Raw genomic sequence first — 21,914 nt, forward strand, 5'->3', positions numbered from 1 at the left:
AGAACCGGCCATCCAATTTTTCTCGCTTCAGGCCCATATCCTTATGCAACTCATCATATAAAATCTTCACTAAAATCATAGCCTCTCGGCTTAAACCTCTTCTACCGATGCTGATCTCAGACAACCAAGGAGGCTTTATAGCAAACAGACAAATTTCAGATTCTATTCTTTTAGTTCAAGAGGCCATACATTCAAGTCATGCAAGGAATGAGAAAGGCTTCATTCTAAAACTAGACCTAGCCAATGCCTTTGACAGGGTAAGGCATTCTTTTTTATTTGCAGTACTCCAAAGGATGGGTTTCTCATCTCTCCTTATTAATGTCATCAGATGCTGTATCTCTGGGCCTTGGATCGCCCCCCTCATTAACGGAAGACCTGGTCCTTCCTTCCAATCCTCAAGAGGATTAAGGCAAGGTTGCCCCTTATCCCCTTATCTCTTCATCCTTATGGCAGAATCATTTAGCAGTGCCCTTGATCAAAAGAGGCAGTCAGGCCTCATTACGGGCATCAAGTTTGAAGATGGCATCAAAAATATAAATCATTCTCAATTTGCAGATGATACCCTATTGCTAGGGGGGGCGACCACCATCATTGCAAGAAGATTTAAGTCCCTGCTTGACAAGTTCATGAGATACTCAGGAGGTAAAATAAATTACCTTAAGAGCTGCATTTATGGTTGGAATGTCTCGGCCCAAATGATACATAATATCGCTAACACTTTTGGTGTCCCCTGCAAGTTAGATTGGGACAGCTTCAGTTATTTGGGAATGCCGGTAACCATAGGGAAAGCAAAGACTGGAGTCTGGGATTTAACACTGGATAAAATGAAAAGGAAACTTCAGAGATGGGGAACTCAGTGGCTCAATCCAGCTGGGCGACAGGTTCTCCTAAAATCAGGGCTCTCTTCCCTCCCTTTATACCAGTTCTCTCTTGCCCATGCTCCAGCTTCATTCCATCGAAAAATGGATAGCATTCTCAGATTCTTTCTCTGGCAAGGAGGCAAGAATGAAAAGAAAAAGTTCAACTTAGTAAACTGGAAACAGGTTATACAAAGTCCTGAGAATGGAGGTCTGGGCATCAGGTCCCCATCTCTTATGAATTTAGCATTCGGTGGGAAGTTGATCTGGAGACTTATGGACAATCAACCAGCATGGTGGAAAAATGTCCTAGAATCAAAATATCTCAGCCAGCCAAGATCGCAAATCCTCAATGCTGAAATCCCTAATAGACACTGTACAAAGATATGGAAATTCTGCAAAAAAGCCATAGTCTTCATGGCGCAAAATGTCTCTAAAGTGCCAAAAGGAGGTGAAACGGTGAATATAGGTTCGGACAAAATCATGGGGAATCCTCCCATAAACAACCTCCCAGATATCGATCCTATTCTTCGTTATCTTCATAGCAAAGGCATATCCAAACTGAGCCAAATCTCCCAATGGGATGATTCAACTAATGCCTGGGTTCAATGGGAATTCCCACCCATACCCCATCATCTCAAAGACAGTTTTGGCTCTCTCTGTAGCAGCTTACACAGTATAGCTCCCACCATCAAAGGCGCAAAGGACGAGTTTCGCTGGGATCCTTCAGGAACAAATTACTCCATCAAAGCAGGTTACAGCTACCTGAGCAGCAAGGAATTTCCCACCGCAGTCTGGGCTCAGAGGAAGATTATAAAAAGAGCTGAAGCAATTCCAAAGATCAAATTCTTTATGTGGACTCTTCTCCATGGAAAAATCTTAACTGCTGAGAACCTCAGGAAGAGAGGCATTTTCGGTCCCTCCAGGTGCCCCAACTGTCAATCGGCGGAGGAATCCCTACAGCATTTGTTTATATCCTGTCCCTTTGCTGCCTATTGCTGGAACAATATCGCTCCTCCCGCCCCCTCCATTTGGAAACCCCATCACTCTATTGTCGACATCTTAAACAACTGGAGAAGAAGCTATCCCTGGCACACAGCGAACCAAAACCCAGCTAGAAGAGTGTGGAACGCCATCCCGTTTGCTCTTCTGTGGCGCATCTGGATCGCCCGGAACAGCTTGATCTTCCGAGACAAAGCCACCACAACTAGACACGTAATTCTTAAAGCCACCAGTCTAGCATCGGAAACAATCGCAGTCAAGCTAACACAGAGAATCGATTCCAACAGTTTATGGACAGAGGAGAGGAACTTTATTTCGAATTTGATAGACAGGTCCAGCATCATACCAGCAACAAAGATGCGTAAATTCATTGGCAAATCTGACAATCTAGAATGGAAAATCCGCCTTACAAAAGATGAGTTCGGTAAATGGCTTCATTCAAAGAATACTCATTCATTATTTTTTGACGGAGCTTCCAAATCAAATCCGGGAGCCGCAGGCGCAGGGGGCATCATTCTGGATCCTTCAGGTGTAATGGTGTCCTCTTTTGAATGGGGTCTGGGAAGATTGAGTAACAATCGAGCTGAAGCTCTGGGACTGTTTCAAGGCCTCTTGCAGCTTCAGAACCAAGGGATCAATAAAGCCCTTGTCTTCGGCGACTCGGCTATAATAGTCAGCTTAATGAACAGCAACAGACAAGCATCCAATCTCTTCCTCCATCAAATCATAAGCCGCTGTAAAAATATGCTGTCTCAGAATTTGAAGTGCCAATTTTTTCATGTCCTTCGATCCAGCAACCAGGAAGCGGACAAGAGAGCTAGCCATGCCTGTTCACGGGAAAAAGGAAGCCTCTTATGCAATCAAGCGAGCCTGATCCAATTCATCCCTTGATCCACATGACAGCGCCAAAAGCCAAGGAGTCTTCTATCCATATGACTGTGATTCTAATATCAAGGAGTTTGATCAAACCTCTTTCTTGCAGCAATTCCTATCTAAATGTACTTTTCAGCAGAACTTGTGATTCTTACAGCCAACCAGAGGCCTCAGCTGACTGACTAATCAGATCTAACATTATTGTCTAAATGTACAGCAAAACCAGTCTTCTATTGTCCCAATTTATAAGAATCTATACTTGCTCTAGGACCTTACAAGCAAGCAGTAAAGGTACTCATGTGTACTGCCACAATGAAATCCAGAAACAAGTTACTTCTGTAACTCCATCTATTGTAAAATCGGAGCTTAGACTCCTCCATCTTTTTTGAATATAACAAGCATCCGATTTTGTAAAAAAAAAAAAAAAAAAAACTTGTGTTTATATAATACATGTTAATATGACATTTTTCTAATTAATCAATTTAATTAAATGGTCAAAAAGACATATTAACTACTTTTGACGTAAATCTTAACCTATAATCTTTGACTACTATTAAAAATATTCTCTAGAGGTTAAATCTTTATCATCCACCTATAATTAAATTAAAATTCTGAAAACTTTATTCCAAAGTAAACACTATTAATATAATTATATATGCTGGGATAGTCATCATCCTTCTTCTCTATGCTAACGATATTGTTCTTCTCGCAAGGTGCCCATCTAATCCTGATAAGCAACTTAGACTTCTTAAGGATTTCTTCTCTACCATGGGTATGACTATTAACACTGACGAAACAAAAGTTATGATTATCAAATCCAGGAAGGACACTTACGCTAATTTTATTTATGACAATAGTAACTTGGAGGAAGTGTCTTCTTACAAGTACCTAGGAATTGATATTCATCACAAGCTCAACTGGAACTATAGCATTGAGAAAAGGATTAATGGGGGGTGGAAAGCTTATTTTGGTCTTAAAAATAATTGTAAAACGACGAACCTCGTAATGTGGGATAGAAAGAAGTTCCTCTTTGAAACTTTATTCACTCCTGTTATCTTATATGGATGTGAGGTTTGGGGTTGTAGCTTCTCTAGAGAATCCTAGAGAAAGATTGAGCAAATCCATAAGCGTTTTATAACGTACAAAATTAAAATCAATACACCCTATCCTATTCTCCTTATAGAAGTGGGTCTTTCCCCTATCGAGAGCCTAGGTATCACTAGGCTTCTGTTGTACAAGCACAAAATCAATAACATAGGAGACCATAGACTACCTAAGCTAACTTTAAATTCCAGCGAAAACCACCGAAGGCTCAAACGAGGTTGGTATAAAGACACCAAGGCCTGGTTAAACTATTGAGAGATCGACGAGAATGTTGCACTACAAAACATTAATAACATTAAAAATATTGTTACTTCTAAGTTCAAAGAAAAATTGTGGTGTGAGAAAGATATAGTAACTAAAAGAAAATTAAGATATTATAAGGAGGTCATCAACCCCACCCTAGAAGATCAAAAGTATCTCTCTGTTTTAACTAGCTCAAAGAAGAAAATTAATATAGTCAAGATTAGAACGAACTCTCATGAGCTCCATAGTGAAACGGGTCGTTTGGCAGTTCCAAAAACACATGGATGGAAAGGATATGCCATCTCTGTGAGAATATGAACATCGAGGATGAAAATCACTTCCTCTTAAAGTGCCCCGCGTACAACCACATTAGATCTCAATTTCATAATCTTTGTTGCAATAATGATCTTCCTAGCCTTTTACTATGTCAAATTATAATGAGTTAGGGAAGCTTCTCTCCAAGCTTTTTGACCATAGGAACAAAATCTTAAATTAAACTAAATAATTCGTTTCTTTAGGTTGATAGACCAAAGTTTGATCTCAGTGGATGTTAACCATCATCATTATCATCATAATTTTTTTCAAAACAATTATGTTAAAATATTTTATATAACTTTTATTGCTTCAAATAATTAAAATTAAAACTAATTTAATTTAATAAAAATTAAAATTAAGTAAGGAGGACTATTTTATCTTAATTGATTATCTTAGAGAAGGGTATATTATTTTAATAACATAATCAATTAATATTATTGATTTGAAATTTCCTTAAAAAATTCAGAAACATAAGCAATGACCTAATCAATCCGTATTATTGAGGCAACTCCTATTTCCACCTCTATAGCAAAGTTAATGCTCTCTGACATGCAAGGGGAATAGGAGTTGCCTTGCATTAACATGCCAAAGTCAACTTTGAGGGAAATATAAATGCAAGACAACTCCTATTCCCCTTGCATGTCAGAGAGCATTAACTTTGCTATAAAGGTGGAAATAAGAGTTACCATCTTAGAAGAAAGTATATTATTTTAATGACATAATCAATTAATATTATTGATTTGAAATTTCGTTAAAATAAATTCAGAAACATAAGCAATGGCGTAAGCAATCCGTATTATTGCTTATCTTAGAGACGGGTATATTATTTTATTGACCTAATGGATTAATATTATTGATTTGAAATTTCCTTAAAAAAATCAGAAACGTAAGCAATGACGTAAGCAATCCGTATTGTTGCTGTAAAATTTATTAAAAATTCCAATATTTAAATTGCAAAATAAAATAAAAACGACTTTTCTTTAATGACCGAACGGTGGAGTGAAAGCAAGTGGAGAGGCATGCCGCATACGACAATCATTTAAGAGCTCTCTCAAGAGGGGTCCGAAGTGGCGTCAATCTGCGTTGAACTTAGAAATTTGTAATTCTTCGGAAGTGGTGTCAATCGTTGGTTAACTTGAAATTTGTAATTTATTATTTTAATTATTATATGGATTGACCTGGAAATTGACGTCCGTATTTTAAGTTTCAGCTTGTATTTTAGGGTTGGTGGTGTCAATAGTTGGTTAACTTGAAATTTGTAATTTATTATTTTAATTATTATATGGATTGACCTGGAAATTGACGTCCGTATTTTTAAGTTTCAGCTTGTATTTTAGGGTTGGTGAAAATTTGTGCACATTAAATTTGACGTCTAAAATATATTGGGTCGGGTCATTTTGATGTTTAATTAAAAATTCAAACCGTAAAAATTTATTGTATCGGAATTTACAAATCCCTAAAATTATTTATTATAACTAAGGTTGAGTTTACAAAAATCTAATCATAATGTACATATTACACATAGGTGATCCACATCGGTGATCCAATCGGATTGCTTTGTAAGGGCTATGGCTAGCATGCTATATTCTTTCAAGATCTAGTTGTTGATAATTAATGGGAAATTATGGAGACTACAGGGCTATGACACGACTATGGCTAGCATGCTATATTCTTTCAAGATCTGGTTGTTGATAATTAATTGGAAATTATGGAGACTACAGGGCTATGACAAGGCTATGGCTAGCCTGCTATATTCTTTCAAGATCTAGTTGTTGAGAATTAATGGGACATTATGGGAGTAACCGTAGGCCTATGAATATTGATGACAAAATTTAATGACCTATTTACTAGCATTGGAATTCACTCTCTTGCAAAACAACTTTCGAATTTACCACTTTCGCCTTTGGCATCTAACCATATGTGGTTTGATGAATTATGTGTTTTATGGTCTTACATTTTCCTCTGCCATTGCTCTTTCTTGCTAATTGGGAAAAGAAATAACATCCTTGCAATCTTTTAATTTACCCTACTACACTGTTGAATTTGTTAGCGTCTGAATATGGCATGTTTTCTGGTTCAAAACTGCTACACTAGTGGTACAGCCTATCAGGTATGTACTCTTTATTTACTTATGTCATTAGTTTATTGTAAACCCTGAAAATAACTTACAAATTATGTAAAATTTGATATGGTATACATGGCATGCTCTCTGGGTCAAAACTGCTAGATTGGTGGTACCAACCTATCACGTATGTACTCTTTATTTACTTATGCCGTTAGTTAATTGTAAAACCTGAAAAATACTTACAAGTTATGTAAAATTTGATCTAGTATACAACCCTTGAGGAAATTTTGAAGTAAATGAAGGCATGGTTGCTTTATTTACTTATGCCGTTAGTTATTGTAAAAAGTAAAAAATACTTACAAGAGGTATACAACCCTTCAAGAACTTTTGAAGTAAATTAAGGCATGATTTCTTCCAACCAGCTTAGGGAGCCCCTAAGGAAATTTTGAAGTAAATTAAGGCGTGATTTCTTCCAACCACCTTGGGGAGCAGCTCAAACTCAGGTTGGTAGCCTGATACACCCTCAAATTCAAGAAAAAAAGTGTGTGTATTTTATTTTTTGTATTCTAATCTATTATGTGTTTTATGGTTTTATGTTATTTGGTAGTTTTAGGAAGTTGAGGATTTTGAATTTTCAAAATTGGAGTGGATAAGAGGTTTAATGTTATTTGGTAGTTTTCTGGAATGGGAAGTTGAAGATTTTGAATTTTCAAAATTGGAATAGATAAAAGGTTTTTAAGGTATTAGATTTATTTATGAATCAAAATTTCAAAAACATTTTCTTCGATTTCTCTCCAATTTTTTGCATGATATTTTAGCCACTGTTTTAAGAAGATTTTAAGTTGCTAAATAAGGAACTTCATAACTAAGGACCCTGCCAAGTGCCCAAGACTTAGTAATATATCCAATATTCATCCAAATAAAGTTTAAGTAATTAACTAAATGTAGCATGCTTAGAAGGTTAGGTATAAAGTTTAAGTAATTAACTAAATGTTGCCTAAAATTTTCGGTATCTAAAGTCTGTTCTTGTTGTATAATGATCTCTAATGTTATTTGGTAGTTTTCTAGAATCAGAAGTTGAGGATTTTGAATTTTCAAAATTGGAGTGGATAAGAAGTTTAATGCTATTGGGTATTTTTTCTGGAATTGGAAGTTGAAGATTTTGAATTTTCATAATTGGAATAAATAAGAGGCTTTTAAAGTATTAGATTTATTTATGAATCAAAATTTCAAAATCAACATTTTCCTCGATTTCTCCCCAATTTTGTGCATAATGTTCTAAAAATTGTTTTACGAAATTTTTAAGGTTGGCAACCTTGTTAAATAAGGAACTTCATCACTAAGAAGCATGTCCATGGCTTAGTAATCTATCCAACACTAAGCCAAATAAATTTTAAGTAATTAACTAAGACTTAGAATTTTCAGTGTCTAAAATATGAGCCTTTAATGCTATTTCGTAGTTTTCTAGAAAGGAAAGTTGAGGATTTTAAATTTTGAAAATTGGAGTGGATAAGATGTTTAATGCTATTTGGTAGTTTTAGATAAGAGGTCTTAAACCAATTTAACTAATTTAATTCTATTTTAAATATCACTAGACATTAAATCTATTTATGTATTTAAAAATATATATAAAAATCACCACGAACCAGCATGTTTCGCAATTTCCGTATACTTTGAAATTACATGGTATTGACAGGTGGCTAATTTCATGGTGATAATTTTAAGAAATCATGGTTTGGCTTTTGGTTCTTTTTTTCAAATGCATACAAGAATTCCTATAAAAAAAAACCAAGAAATAATACAGATTTCTTATTTCAAACTTCACTAAAAAAAAATAAAAAATTTTATTTTTTTAAAAAATCATGATTTTGCTGTTGGATTTTTTTTTCAAATGCATATAGAATTCCTATAAAAAAAAACCAAAAAATAATATAGATTTCTTAACTCAAACTTCAAATTATGAATATTTTTTTTTGGAAATTAAAAATATAGAAATCATAAATAAAAAATTAAATTGAATTTTAAATCATCCATACATCCTAACCTTATCATACCTTAAATTTACCTGAAATTGTGTTGTATTTTTATTTTTATTTAATTAAGTTAAAAAAATAAAAACCAAATATTTGTTTTCTATTTTTAGTCAGACATCTTATTTTTTTGGATCTGGAAATTATAATAAAACTAGATTGAAAACGTTGTATTTTTATTTTTATTTAATTAGTTAAAAAATGAAAAACAAATTTTATTTTTTTTTAATTTTAGTGAAACAGATCCTTTTATTTTTGTGTTGGTTGTATTTTTATTTTTATTTAATTAGTTAAAAAATGAAAAATAAATATTTCTTTTTAATTTTAGTCAAACACATCCTATTTTTTTGGATCTAGAAATTGTAATAAAAGTAGAATTCAAGTATGTTAGTGAGGGAAGATTGAAAACTTTCATATATAATATACGTATACACGAGAATATGTTAAAAATAATGTTTATGGGTTGACAAATGTTTGAACATTTTGTTGCAGATGTGTTGCTAATGGTAAAACTACATAAACTATTACAGAAGAATGAAATGTGTTGCTAATGGTAAAACTAAATAAACTATTACAGAAGAATGAAAAATGTGCGTGATTAGAATTTTCTGAGCTTTTTTAGAAGAATGAAAAAGGTTTGTGATTAGAATTTTCTGAGTCTTTTTAGAAGAATGAAAAAGGTTCGTGACTAGAATTTTCCCTTCCTTGTTTTGGAGCTTATGAGGAAAATCACTTCAATCTGGTTTGTATCTATGTATGTCATTTATGAATTGAACTCTAGTCTTGATCTGTTTAAAAAAAATACCTAAATTAATGTTCTAGCAACGTTTGGGATAATCGAATTGTCAACCCAAAGATAAATTTACAAGAACAATTTGTAAATTTTCAATCCTCTTGCTTTAATGGTGAAAATTTATAGTTGAATGGTCTACTAAAAGTCCACACTGTGAAGATTGTCCAGATTGGGGATCACCTGTTCATATTTCAGCCATTTGTTTTTGTTAGAGATGGATATATCCATGTGAAGTCTGGAAGTTTGCAATTATAAGCACAAATTTGGTAATTTGATTTAAAGAATGTTGTGTTAAGCATGAATAAACATGAGTAGATGTTACTTTTAATAAATTGCCGTAATTCCAGTATATTTTCAACATCATAGAGTGTAAGATGATTAGTATTATACTCACATTGGGGGCTTTGATGACCATGCTCAGGCTGTAGATGTTGTACACTGCTCACTAGCATCTATGTGAAAACTATATGATTCTACCTTGAAGCTTTATGAACAAACATAGAATTATTTCTTGATTATTACATAAAAGAGTTAAATGCAGGAAAATCCAATGGTACTAGTTTAGTTTATTAGTATGAAAAGTGGTTTATTAGCGTAAAACGTAAAGTGAAGGGCATGTAAAATGTAAAAACGTCATGAAATTTTCATTTGGCGGGCAAAGGGAATTTGAAATTCCAGGCCTGATTGATATGTTTATTTTTTTTAATTTGTAATTTGTTTTTTTAATTATAATTTGCTCAATGGTGCGTTGAATGTTAAATTTGTAATTCTTTGGAAGTGGTGTCAGTCGTGCGTTGAATTTGAATTGAATTTGAAATTTGTGATTTAGTATTTTGTAATTCTTTGGAAGTGGTGTCAATCTTGCGTTGAATTTGAAATTTGTGATTTAGTATTTTTTTTAATCATGGTTGCATATTAAATAGAGAGAGCAGATCATTCAATGGACTAAGGAATAGGGAGGGAAAAATCACTTAATTAATTTATAAGTTAGTTAGTTAAATTAATTACCATATTTGAATAAAAGTAATTTATTGTATTTAACTACCAAGAGTATGAATCAATAATCTATTAATGGACCTTTTTTATTTTTAAAATTATATAGATAAATAAAAACTTATAACATTAATAGTATATGAAATAATAAAAATTAATAAAAGTTTATTAAAAGTATAAGTTTTTTAGTTAGTTAAATAATTGAATATGTAGCAATTTCTTCTAATTAAAACCATTAGGAAAATAGACTTAAGTCAATGAAGAATTATTGAGAAAGAATATAGTTGTTACAAATTAGTTAGCTAATTCATTATTAACTTTATTTAATTATATTTAAAGGTGTAATGGGATAAATTAGTTCTCATCTTTGAAAACCCTTCATCAAAGTTTTGGTAAAAAGATTTATATTTATTAATACATTACCTTAATTAAAAAGATTTTTATTACTTATTCAAAGAGAACCACTATGTTCTTATTTTTAATCTAGAAGAGAACAAGTAAAAATCAAATACTAAAAATAAAAATCAAAGAGCAAAGAAGGAAGAAAAAGGAAAACAAACGATCGAGAAGACGAGGGGGGAAACATAGAAGATCACACTGAAAAGAACACAAGGGGCGAGGGCCAGGGGGGTGGCTAGGATGAAAGGGCAAACATAGAAGATCACATTGAAAAGAACAACACAAGGGGTGGGGGCCAGGGGGCGGCTAGGATGAAAGGGCAGAGATCCAACAACTGCTAATTTTCCAGATGTCATCCCTATTAAGATTTCTCGGCCTTTTTTCAATTTCTATGGCCTCTCTAAACTTCCGGTGATGAAAAGGGGCAATCTTAGCAATAACACGGGCCTCTTCAATACATATGTGATGCTTAGTATTTTCAGTGTGTTCTGCCAAGGTGGAAGACCAAGTCCTCCCATATTTTATGTCCGCTGAGTGCTCATAAATCCTTTGATTAATACAGCGCCTTGTCTCACCAACATAGGGGGTCCCACAGGAACAAGGAATAACATAGACACCTTTCATGTCTTTGGGGACAATAGGGTCTTTTACCGATATAAGGGAGCTACGGATGGTGTTAAGAGGTCTAAAGGTAGAGGGAACATTATACCTCATGAGGATCCTCGCAATCTTATCAGTGGTCCCCTAGATGAAAGGGAGATGAACCCCTAACACTCGATCCTTAGGGTCTTTCTTAACCCTGGGACCTTTGTTGGCTTTAAGGAAAGCTTTCAGAGCTTGGTGCCTACTATAACCATTATTAACAAAAACATGAAGAAGATTGGCTTTCTCTTTATCAAGGCTATTTTCATTGGAGATTCTTAGCGCTCGAGTCGCAAGCGTGTTGAGGAAACCCAACTTTTGAGTAGGGAAATGATGGGAACACCCAACTTTTGAGCAGGGAAATGATGGGAGTTGGCATGAAGATACTACTAAGTAAGAGTTTTCTTCCTAAACACTTGTTGGGAGAAAGAACCGTCATTATTCTTTGAAATGAAAACATCAAGAAAGGCAAACACCCATCATTTTCTTGCTCCATAGTGAACTTTATGGATGGGGATTGATTGTTGAGATGCTGGAAAAAAAGATCCAACTCTTTTTGGCCATGAGACCAGATGATACCAGTGTCGTCAACAAATCTCTTCCACAACGGTAAGAGACGGGTTGAGGCCAAAGCTCTAGATTCAAATTCTTCCATAAAAACATTAGCAACAACCGGGGACACGGGGAAGCCCATAGAAACCCCTCAGGTCTATGTTTATTTTTGAAATTTGTATTTTATTTTTCAATTATTATATTAATTGATGTGTTTATTTTGAAATAGGATATTTAAAATTTCATTTATTTTTTTAATTATTATATTGATTGATGTGTTTATTTTGGAATAGGATATTTAAAATTTTAATTTGATTGAAATTTGTAATTTTTTTTTTAATTATTATATTGATTGATATATTTATTTTGGAATAGTATATTTAAAATTTTAATTTAATTGGGGTTGGAAGTAATATTGAATTTTAAATTTGTGATAAATTAACATTTTGTTTAAATTAATTATTATATTGAAAATTTTGTTATTTTAGAATCAATACTTTAATTTAATTATTATTAATTAGAATCAAAATCTTTGTTGCAATACTGACCTTCCTAGCCTTTTACGTTGTCAAAATTACACTGAGCTCGGGAGAAGCCATGACCTACTCTTCATCCTCTAAATCAGACCCAAGAGGCTTCTTTGATGGCTGATCTGAAGTGCTCAAAGAAGTTTCGGACTCCTCCTCATCAGTGGCAACAAGCGGTTCCTCGGCAGGGTCTACTGAAAAATCATGCAGTGATTCTTCTTCAAACTTCACACTTCGAGCTACAAGGAACTTTTCAATGTGAGAGTCCAGAAATCTATATCCTTTGACACTGTCAGGATATCCAACAAAGATACATTCAACACTTTGAGGCTCCAAAGCCTTCCTCTTATCTGTCGGAATGTGAGCCCATGCTCGTGAACCAAAAATGCGAAAGTGCGACACTTTCAGTTTCTTACTAGTCCAACATTCAAATGGAGTGTTGCCTTTGAGTGCTTTGTGAGGAATGCAGTTCTAAATGTATGCTTCACAATTAATAGCTTCAGCCCATAGCTTAGGAGCTAATGATTTGGACTGTAGCATACAATTGGCCATCTCTTTTAACAACCGGTTTTTCCTCTCCGCGACACCATTCTGCTATGGTGTATATAGCATTGTGTGTTGTAGCTGTATACCTGCATCAATACAAAGTTGCTGAACATATTTGTTGACATACTCCCCCCTATTATCAGTACGAAGTATTTTAATCTTACACCCAGACTCATTCTCAACAAGTACTTTAAATTCTATAAGGAATTCAAATACTTTCAATTTTAATTTCAGAAAAAATACCCAAGTAAGGCGAGAGAAATCATCTATGAAGGTGAGTACATATCGAGCCTTATTGATTGAAGGCTGCGGGAATGGGCCCGTGATGTCACTATGAATCAGCCCAAGAGGTGAAGAAGCTCTTTGTGCCTTCCCTTTTTCAAACTTCTCCTCCGTATGCTTGCCAAGAATGGTTCCTTGACATACACCTCTTGTGAATTTAATAGCGGGCAATCCTTCTACCATGTTTTCCTTGCTGAGTTGATGCAAGTACTTATATTTTAGATGGCCAAATATTTCATTCCATAACCTGTTGATATCATTAGATTGTGATAGAAATACAATTCTAATAGATTTGGGAACAAAGTGGGGGAAGAAATACAAATGAGAACCGTGATCTGCAATTCCATGTGCAAGCTGTGAGACGGTGGAAATGTTGGTAATCACTGCGGAGTCCGGAGTGAACTCCACCTTCCTTCCAGAGCCGGAATGAGTGATCTGATATATCGAGAGAAGATTTGCGGACAGCGAGGGAACATGAAGCACATTTGTGAAGTAGCCCCCTTCAAGGTCTACAATTCCTTCTCCGCACACCTTTGCGGGTGTGGCATCTCCCAAGTAAATTGGGGATCTGGTGCTTTCTTCGATGGAGGAAAATTCATCTTTTGATGCATCCATATGGTTCGATACAACTGAATCAAGGATCCAAGCTAATGGAGTGGATGTGACAGCCATTAAAGCATGACCATCTCGTGCTCTCCCTCTCCCATCTCCCATTCTGTTATCATCCTTCTTCTTTTCATTCTCGAGCATGGTGAGATTGTGCTGCTGCAATTGCTAAGCCATCTCATCGATTGTTTTCCTCATGCAATTTTCTTCGGGATGAAAACCTTTGGAACAGTAGCTGCAAAGTGTTCTTTCCTTCTTCTTCTTACCCTTAGGCAAAGAAGAGCTCTCTGAAGATTGTACGGGTCTCTCCTTCTTCGATTCATTAACTTTATCCTTCCCTTTTTACTTGTCTCTTCCACTACTCTTTGGAGCTTCAGTAGCCGCAAGTGCTTGGTTCTTTGAACACTTGATGGCACCCATTTGGACTAACTTAGCTTGCTCTTGAGTCAATGCTGCAATGAAGTCATTCAATGGAGGCATTTTCCATTTTTCCTGAGTCAATATAGATGCTTGAAAATACGATACAAATACGAAATATTCAAGGCCTAATTTCGAGAGAATCGAAAGGATGAGTTGGTCTTCCTCTTTCTTGACTCCACATGCATCAAGTTAAATGAGGAGGAATTTAAACTTGGTGAAGTATTCTTGCAGGTTGCTGAAATGAGTTGGACTGAGGGATATGAGTTCATTCTCTAGTTGATGCACTCTCATTTCATCTTGCTTGCCGAATAGTCCTTCCAATGTGGTCCAGAATGCATCGGGAGTAGTGGCTCCGCTGACATGAAAGAGGAGTTCTCTGGAAATTGATAGGCATATCAACCCAATTGCTTCATCTAATTTATTGAAATACTTGATCTTCTCCGCTGCAGAAGTCGGTTCAGTCTCCGTTCCCATTGTTACCCTGTAAAGCCCTTTGCTTCGGAGGAGCAAAGTGATCTTGCTTCGGAGGAGCAGAGTGATCTCTGTCTTCCATTCGAAGTAATTGAAAGGATTTAGAACGAGTTTTGTGGGTTGAGAGAGATGATCCATTGTTACTTGCTGCGCCTACTGATGATCTATACCTGCAAATAAAACCGTGTACAATCCACTAGATTCGAACTAGCTCTGATACCATGTAGAATTCTTGCAGAAACTCCGATAGATCTAGAATTCTAGTTAAATTAAACACAAGTAATTTGTTGATATTCAAGAGAAGAGAGAAAGAATTTGCTCCATAAAATCAATGTATTAAATTAATGAACAATAGTAATACATGAGCAACCAAACCTCTAATCCCAAAGGGAGGTGATTATATAGAAATTGTCGAATCTAGAAAACTAGGAAAAAAACTAGTAAAAAACTAGAAAAGGTTAAGAAAAGCTAAAGGGAGGCCTAAAATAGCAACAATGACTCAAGAAAACCTATGCCAACTATCAGCCACGAGGAAAGCATGAGGAGGGGCACATTTCCCAAGGAAGGCAACTTTAAAACATGCTAAAATGGTCTGGGGGACCAAATCCCTTGATTTAAGGGGGAATCTTCATGTGGGGCGCCAATCCTCAAATAACTCAAGTGGATGAGGTGTGGTTAGGTGTGAACATGCACTTAGATGTCTAAATGGTTTAGGAAAGTGGTTGGACCAATATTTCCATAATATTAAGCCTTTAAAGGCAAAAAACAAGGGAATGTTGGTCCACCCAACTTGTTTACCAAAAACCCAAGTGTGAACATGATTTTTAGTGCATGTGGCTAAGTCAATGATACTTAGGCTAAAAAATAAATGTAGATGTTAGGATTATATTCCAACAAAATACATACATACATACATATATATATATATATATATATATATATATATATATATATATATATATATATAATTTAACCAAGTCAACATAACATTACTATGAATATTACACTATCCTACATAATGCGCTATATTAACAGTTATATTTTTAATTTAATTTTTTATTATTAACTACAAAAATAATTATTATATGAGTTGAACAAATATACATTTAACAAAAATATGTAGCAAGATTCTTAACAATGGAGTGCTTACTTTAATCAATCGATTCTATAAATAGACTTTGTTACAATATCTACTATAGCTAAATAATATAACATGTCAAAAAACACCATAACTTGTGTTTATATAATACATGTTAATATGACATTTTTCTAATTAATCAATTTAATTAAATGGTCAAAAAGACATATTAACTACTTTTGACGTAAATCTTAACCTATAATCTTTGACTACTATTAAAAATATTCTCTAGAGGTTAAATCTTTATCATCCACCTATAATTAAATTAAAATTCTGAAAAACTTTATTCCAAACTAAACACTATTAACGTAATTATATATGCTGGGATAGTCATCATCCTTCTTCTCTATGCTGACGATATTGTTCTTCTCGCAAGGTGCCCATCTGATCCTGATAAGCAACTTAGACTTCTTAAGGATTTCTGCTCTACCATGGGTATGACTATTAACACTGACGAAACAAAAGTTATGATTATCAAATCCAAGAAGGACACTTACGCTAATTTTATGTATGACAATAGTAACTTGGAGGAAGTGTCTTCCTACAAGTACCTAGGAATTGATATTCATCACAAGCTCAACTAGAACTATAGCATTGAGAAAAGGATTAATGGGGGGTGGAAAGCTTATTTTGGTCTTGAAAATAATTGTAAAACCCAACTTTTGAGTAGGGAAATGATGGGAACACCCAACTTTTGGTATTCTTTGAAATGAAAACATCAAGAAAGGCAAACACTCATCAATTTCTTGCTCCATAGTGAACTTTATGGATGGGGATTGATTGTTGAGATACTGGAAAAAAAGATCCAACTCTTTTTGGCCATGAGACCAGATGATACCAGTGTCGTCAACAAATCTCTTCCACAACAGTAAGAGACGGGTTGAGGCCAAAGCTCTAGATTTAAATTCTTCCATAAAAAGATTAGCAACAACCGGGGACAGGGGGAAGCCCATAGCAACCCCTCAGGTCTATGTTTATTTTTGAAATTTGTATTTTATTTTTTAATTATTATATTAATTGATGTGTTTATTTTGAAATAGGATATTTAAAATTTTAATTTAATTGAAATTTGTAATTTTTTTTTTAATTATTATATTGATTAATATATTTATTTTGGAATAGTATATTTAAAATTTTAATTTAATTGGGGAAGGAAGTAATATTGAATTTTAAATTTGTGATAAATTAACATTTTGTTTAAATTAATTATTATATTGAAAATTTTGTTATTTTAGAATCAATACTTTAATTTAATTATTATTAATTAGAATCAAAATCTTTGTTGCAATACTGACCTTCCTAGCCTTTTACGTTGTCAAAACTACAATGAGCTAGGGAGGCTTCTCTCCAAGCTTTTTGAGCATAGGAACAAAATTTTAAATCAAACTAAATAATTTGTTTCTTTAGGTCCGATAGATCAAAGTTTGGTCTCAGTGGACATTAACCACCACCATCATCATCATCATGAATGTAATTTTTATAAAATATTTTTAATTCAGATTTATCTTTAAAAATAATTATGTCTTTTATCTTTTTAATTAAAAAATGTAATATCAACCACTCTCATATGAAATGATATATGGTTTTTTAGACCTATGGTATTGATTGGGTCATGGTATTGTAACAAATCTTATTTAATGTTCAAGAATCTCCATAATAATGTTTAACTTATTTTTATAATTAATAATAATAATAATTTAAAATAAAGTTAAAATTTAATTAATTTTACTGAAATTTTTAATTTTAGTCATGTGAGATGTCTCATGAAATAATTTTTATCATCTTTATTATGGATTGATGCTTATAGACTTTTACCAACTATTTAATTTATATTATTGTGCTAGTTCATTGGTATTTAATTTTGTGTTAGATGTGATGTGTATAATACATTGAACTTAAAACTTGTAAAAATTTGATACTCTATTTTTAATTTATTACTTAGTGTTTTTATTTTTATTTTTATTATATGTTAATAATTGTGATGATAATAAATTAGAAAATTATTTTTAAAACTGTAAAAACAATACACCACTATAAAGTAGAGAGTTTGAAATATTGTATTTTTAAATTTTGTTGGAGATTGAAACAATGCAAAATTTAGAAATTGAAAAGTTCTTATCTTAAAAGTTTGTGGTGGAAATATTTTTCTTTACTCTTTGGCGGCATTTTTAAGGAAAGGATATTTTGAACATGTTAAATGCATAGTTTAAGTAGGTAATAATTAGTTCTGAAAAATATAGATTTTTTTTTTTTAAATCTCATTATAAATGCTTTTGAGTTTTTAAGTGCTTTGAATCTATTTTTATCTTCAAAATACAAATTAAAATACTTCCAAATCAAAATTTTACAAAATAAAAACTTTAGCTTCCAGTTGAAAAATTGCTATCTAAACGAAATTGTTATCTTGTTAAACAAGCCCGCCTGTCTTAAATTGTCAAACAAGACAATGGAGTTTCCCAATACTTTTTATCTCATATTTGGAATTTCATAACTTAAATATTTTTGACTATGAAATGAAAGATTACAAAATTATATATTCTCATCACTAAAACCATGGTGGAATCCATTAAATCATTAAAGTGAACCAGAGTTGTTGTCTTTTTATGAATCCCACACGTCTGCAAATCCATTAAATCATTAAAGTGAACCAGAGTTGTTGTCTTTTTATGAATCCCACACGTCTGCAAATCCATTAAATTATTAAAGTAAACCAGAGTTGTTGGCTTTAGATGAATCCCACACGTCTGCTCTTTCATTGCACGTTTCTTTTTCAACTATTTTGAGTGACGAGGGATGAATATTAATTGAGTTTAGTTTTATCTTCTTCTTGTGCATTTTTTTTAAGCGGGTCTTGAAATACAAGGCTAAAGGAGTATATGTATTCTACATAGGAGTGGCTAGCATCTACACATGTAACACGAGGAATCAACCCGATTAGTTCTCCATGATCGACATTCAAGGATGGAAGATTTGGCTGGATACTCAGATATCGACTGCATGCTCAACCTAGAAGCACAGTCAAAGGGTTGTAGGCATGATAAATAGGGAGTTTTTTTTATATTTCAATGGCTTATAATAGGAAGACGAAGGGCATTGCTTGAAGATGTGGTTTTTTTATTGATGTCTTATTGAATGTGGGTCAAGGAGTACTTGTGAAGAAAAGATTTTGTCTCCTTTTTATTCTTATTCTTTTCTATCATTTTATCTCCAAACAAGTATTATAACTATGTATCCAACTCCCACCATCATATCCATTTTGCATTCTTGGCTTTGATAGCTCATAATACTTAGTGATAACTTGAAGATGTGGTCTTTTATTGATGCCTTATTGAATGTGGGTCAAGGAGTGCTTGTGAAGAAGACATTTTGTCTCCTCTTCATTCTCATTCTCTTATATCATTACTCTATCTCTAAACAAGTATTATAACCATGTACCCAACTACCACCATCATATTCATTTTGTATTTTTGGCTTTGATAGCTCATAATCCTTGGTTTATATCACCATTAAGATAATAGGCTTACAAATTTATTAAATAGAATTTTAAAATAAAGAGTGATAAGTAACTGAAAAGATTAAGTGAAAATATTAATACTTTTCATTTTATTAATGATAACCAAACTATTACAACAATCAATTTATTACATAATGAGTAACTCAAAAGATTAAATAGAATATTGATACTTCTCATTTTATTAATAATGCCCAAACTATTATAACAATCAATCTATTACAAACTCAATATTTCAATGACAGAAATTAAAATTCATAAAAAAAAATAATTTGAAATTAAATGAAAAAAACATCATAACAATAATTTATCTCAACATCCAAAATAAAACTAATTAACTTTCTATTTAAATAAGTATATAATATATAATAATATTATTAATTATTTTATATTTTCATAAAATTCTATCCACCACATAATATTAATAAATATAAAATGGCTCTAATAATTGCATTATAGTTAAAATCACAAAATATCAATCCATATAAAAAAATTATTTTAATAACACTATTGCATATGACTCCCACTATAGAGTTAGGAGCAAAACAAATCCTTCATAATCATGTTTTTTAGATCATAAATCTGACAGCGTGGAAATGGGAGATTGTACAAAAACATAAATGTTTTTGCCGGTTGGCACTTCATGACCATGTCCTCATTTGGAAGAACCTTCAACACCGGAATTTTATAGAACTTGGTATCCATCACATGTGTATGAGGGATAAAGAGAATGTGGACTATTTGTTACTATGTTGCCCATAAGCTGTGGAGGTTTGGAAAGGGGTACTAGATACATTAAACATTGTTTCTATTATACAATATCATACTTTGAGTTTGAAGACGTGTTTGTATTATTGGTTCAATACTTTGGAGTAACACTAATCTCTTTTTTCTACATTATTTGGTTATTATCTGGTCGTAGGAATTTTTGGTTTTTGATCAGAAAGTGGTTGTGGTTTAGGAAGACTGGCATATTTTTTAGAAATTGGATTGAAAAAGAATCAAAAAAAAAAAAAAAGGAGATTGTTGATTATTATCTGGTCGTAGGAATTTTTTGTTTTTGATCCGCAAGTGGTTGTGGTTCAGAAAGACTGGCATATTTTTTAGAAATTGGATTGAAAAAGACCCAAAAAAAAAAAAAATTGAAAAGAAAAGGAGATCAAGTACAAGGATATTTGGAAGAAAGTTCTTGTGGGATTTTTTTGATGGGCATGTTTGCAAAGGAAATGTAGATATGGAACTTTTATTGTATTAGAATTGGAAAGTTATTACCATTTCGAGTGGGAGAGCGGTTAAGTCACTAACAACATGGCAAAAATTATTGCTTTATAAAGAGTGCTCATAAATGCAAAATGACTAGGATTGAAAAACTTAAATGTATATGGAAATGCTAAAAACATCATGGACTAGATCAAAGATCACACTAAATTTAATCCTGATTACACTAAATTTAATCCTGATATATTATCAAACTGAATAAGTATTCGGAACCTAGTGAGTACTTTTCAACAAATTGCTTTTAGACATATTTACACGGAGTAGAATGAGGTTATAGTTAAAAAATAATTAATATTATTTTATATTAATGGAGAAAATGGTTACATTGTTGTAACGTTCTCCCTAGTTTAGGATTAGTTCCTATAGTTTAGGGGTTTGGGTGCAACTTCCTAATTCCTAGTATTGTATTTAATGATGTAATCTTTCATTGATGAGTAATAGAGTGTACGAGAGTGATCTCTCTGTTTTGGTGAGTGTAGTCTCCAGGTGCAGGCCACACCTGAGAGCTACATCTCTTTCTTTTTCAATTTTGTTCACATTTTATCTTGGTATCAGAGCTCAGATTGGGTGAGCCTGATCTTTTGTCACCTTTGTGGCTGAGTACCTTTGTAGCTAGCTTACCTGTGTGGTAGAATTGCCTGTGTGGCAGAATTGCCTGTGTGGCTTGAAGTGCTTTTGTGGCCACGTGTACACAAGAGCTCTGTGCTTAATTGAGCAGGTGGACTGCAAAACACCTCGCTCGGACTCAGATATTTTTTTCTGAGTGGAGAGGATATTGGAGCGCTTTTTGCGCTGACAGAAGCGCCAGAAAGAGGAATTAGCACGGATTTTGTGGGATTAATCGCGCCAGAGCGCCAGAACATCCAATTGGCGCCTAATTTAAGGAGGAAATTGCGCCAGCAAAAAATACTCGCACCAATTTTTAATTGGTGCGGATTTTTCGCTCGGGATCGCGCCAACACAAAGAGGATTTTTCGCTCGCTGATTGAGGACGCGCCAATCTTCCTTCAAGGGGATCTGCGGGAAGCCTCAACTTCGTTTGGCGGTTTGCAAGGGGTGCAGATCGGTGAAGTTGCAGATCTATCCGGGAGAGGCAGATCGGATCAGTTTTTGATCAGATCGGATCTTCAGCTGTATTGGAAACGCCGAATTTGCTCATTGGAGCGGGATTGCCAGACACTGTAGATCGGATCCAGAGGTGACAGATCGATCTGACAGGTATTATTTTTTTTGTTGTTGTTGGGTAGATTCAGAATGAGTAATACGA

The sequence above is a fragment of the Pinus tabuliformis genome, chromosome 1_1, assembly GCF_031772625.1.
Source record: "Pinus tabuliformis cultivar Carrire ecotype Pingquan chromosome 1_1, CPIR1, whole genome shotgun sequence".
Taxonomy (NCBI): Eukaryota; Viridiplantae; Streptophyta; class Pinopsida; order Pinales; family Pinaceae; genus Pinus; species Pinus tabuliformis.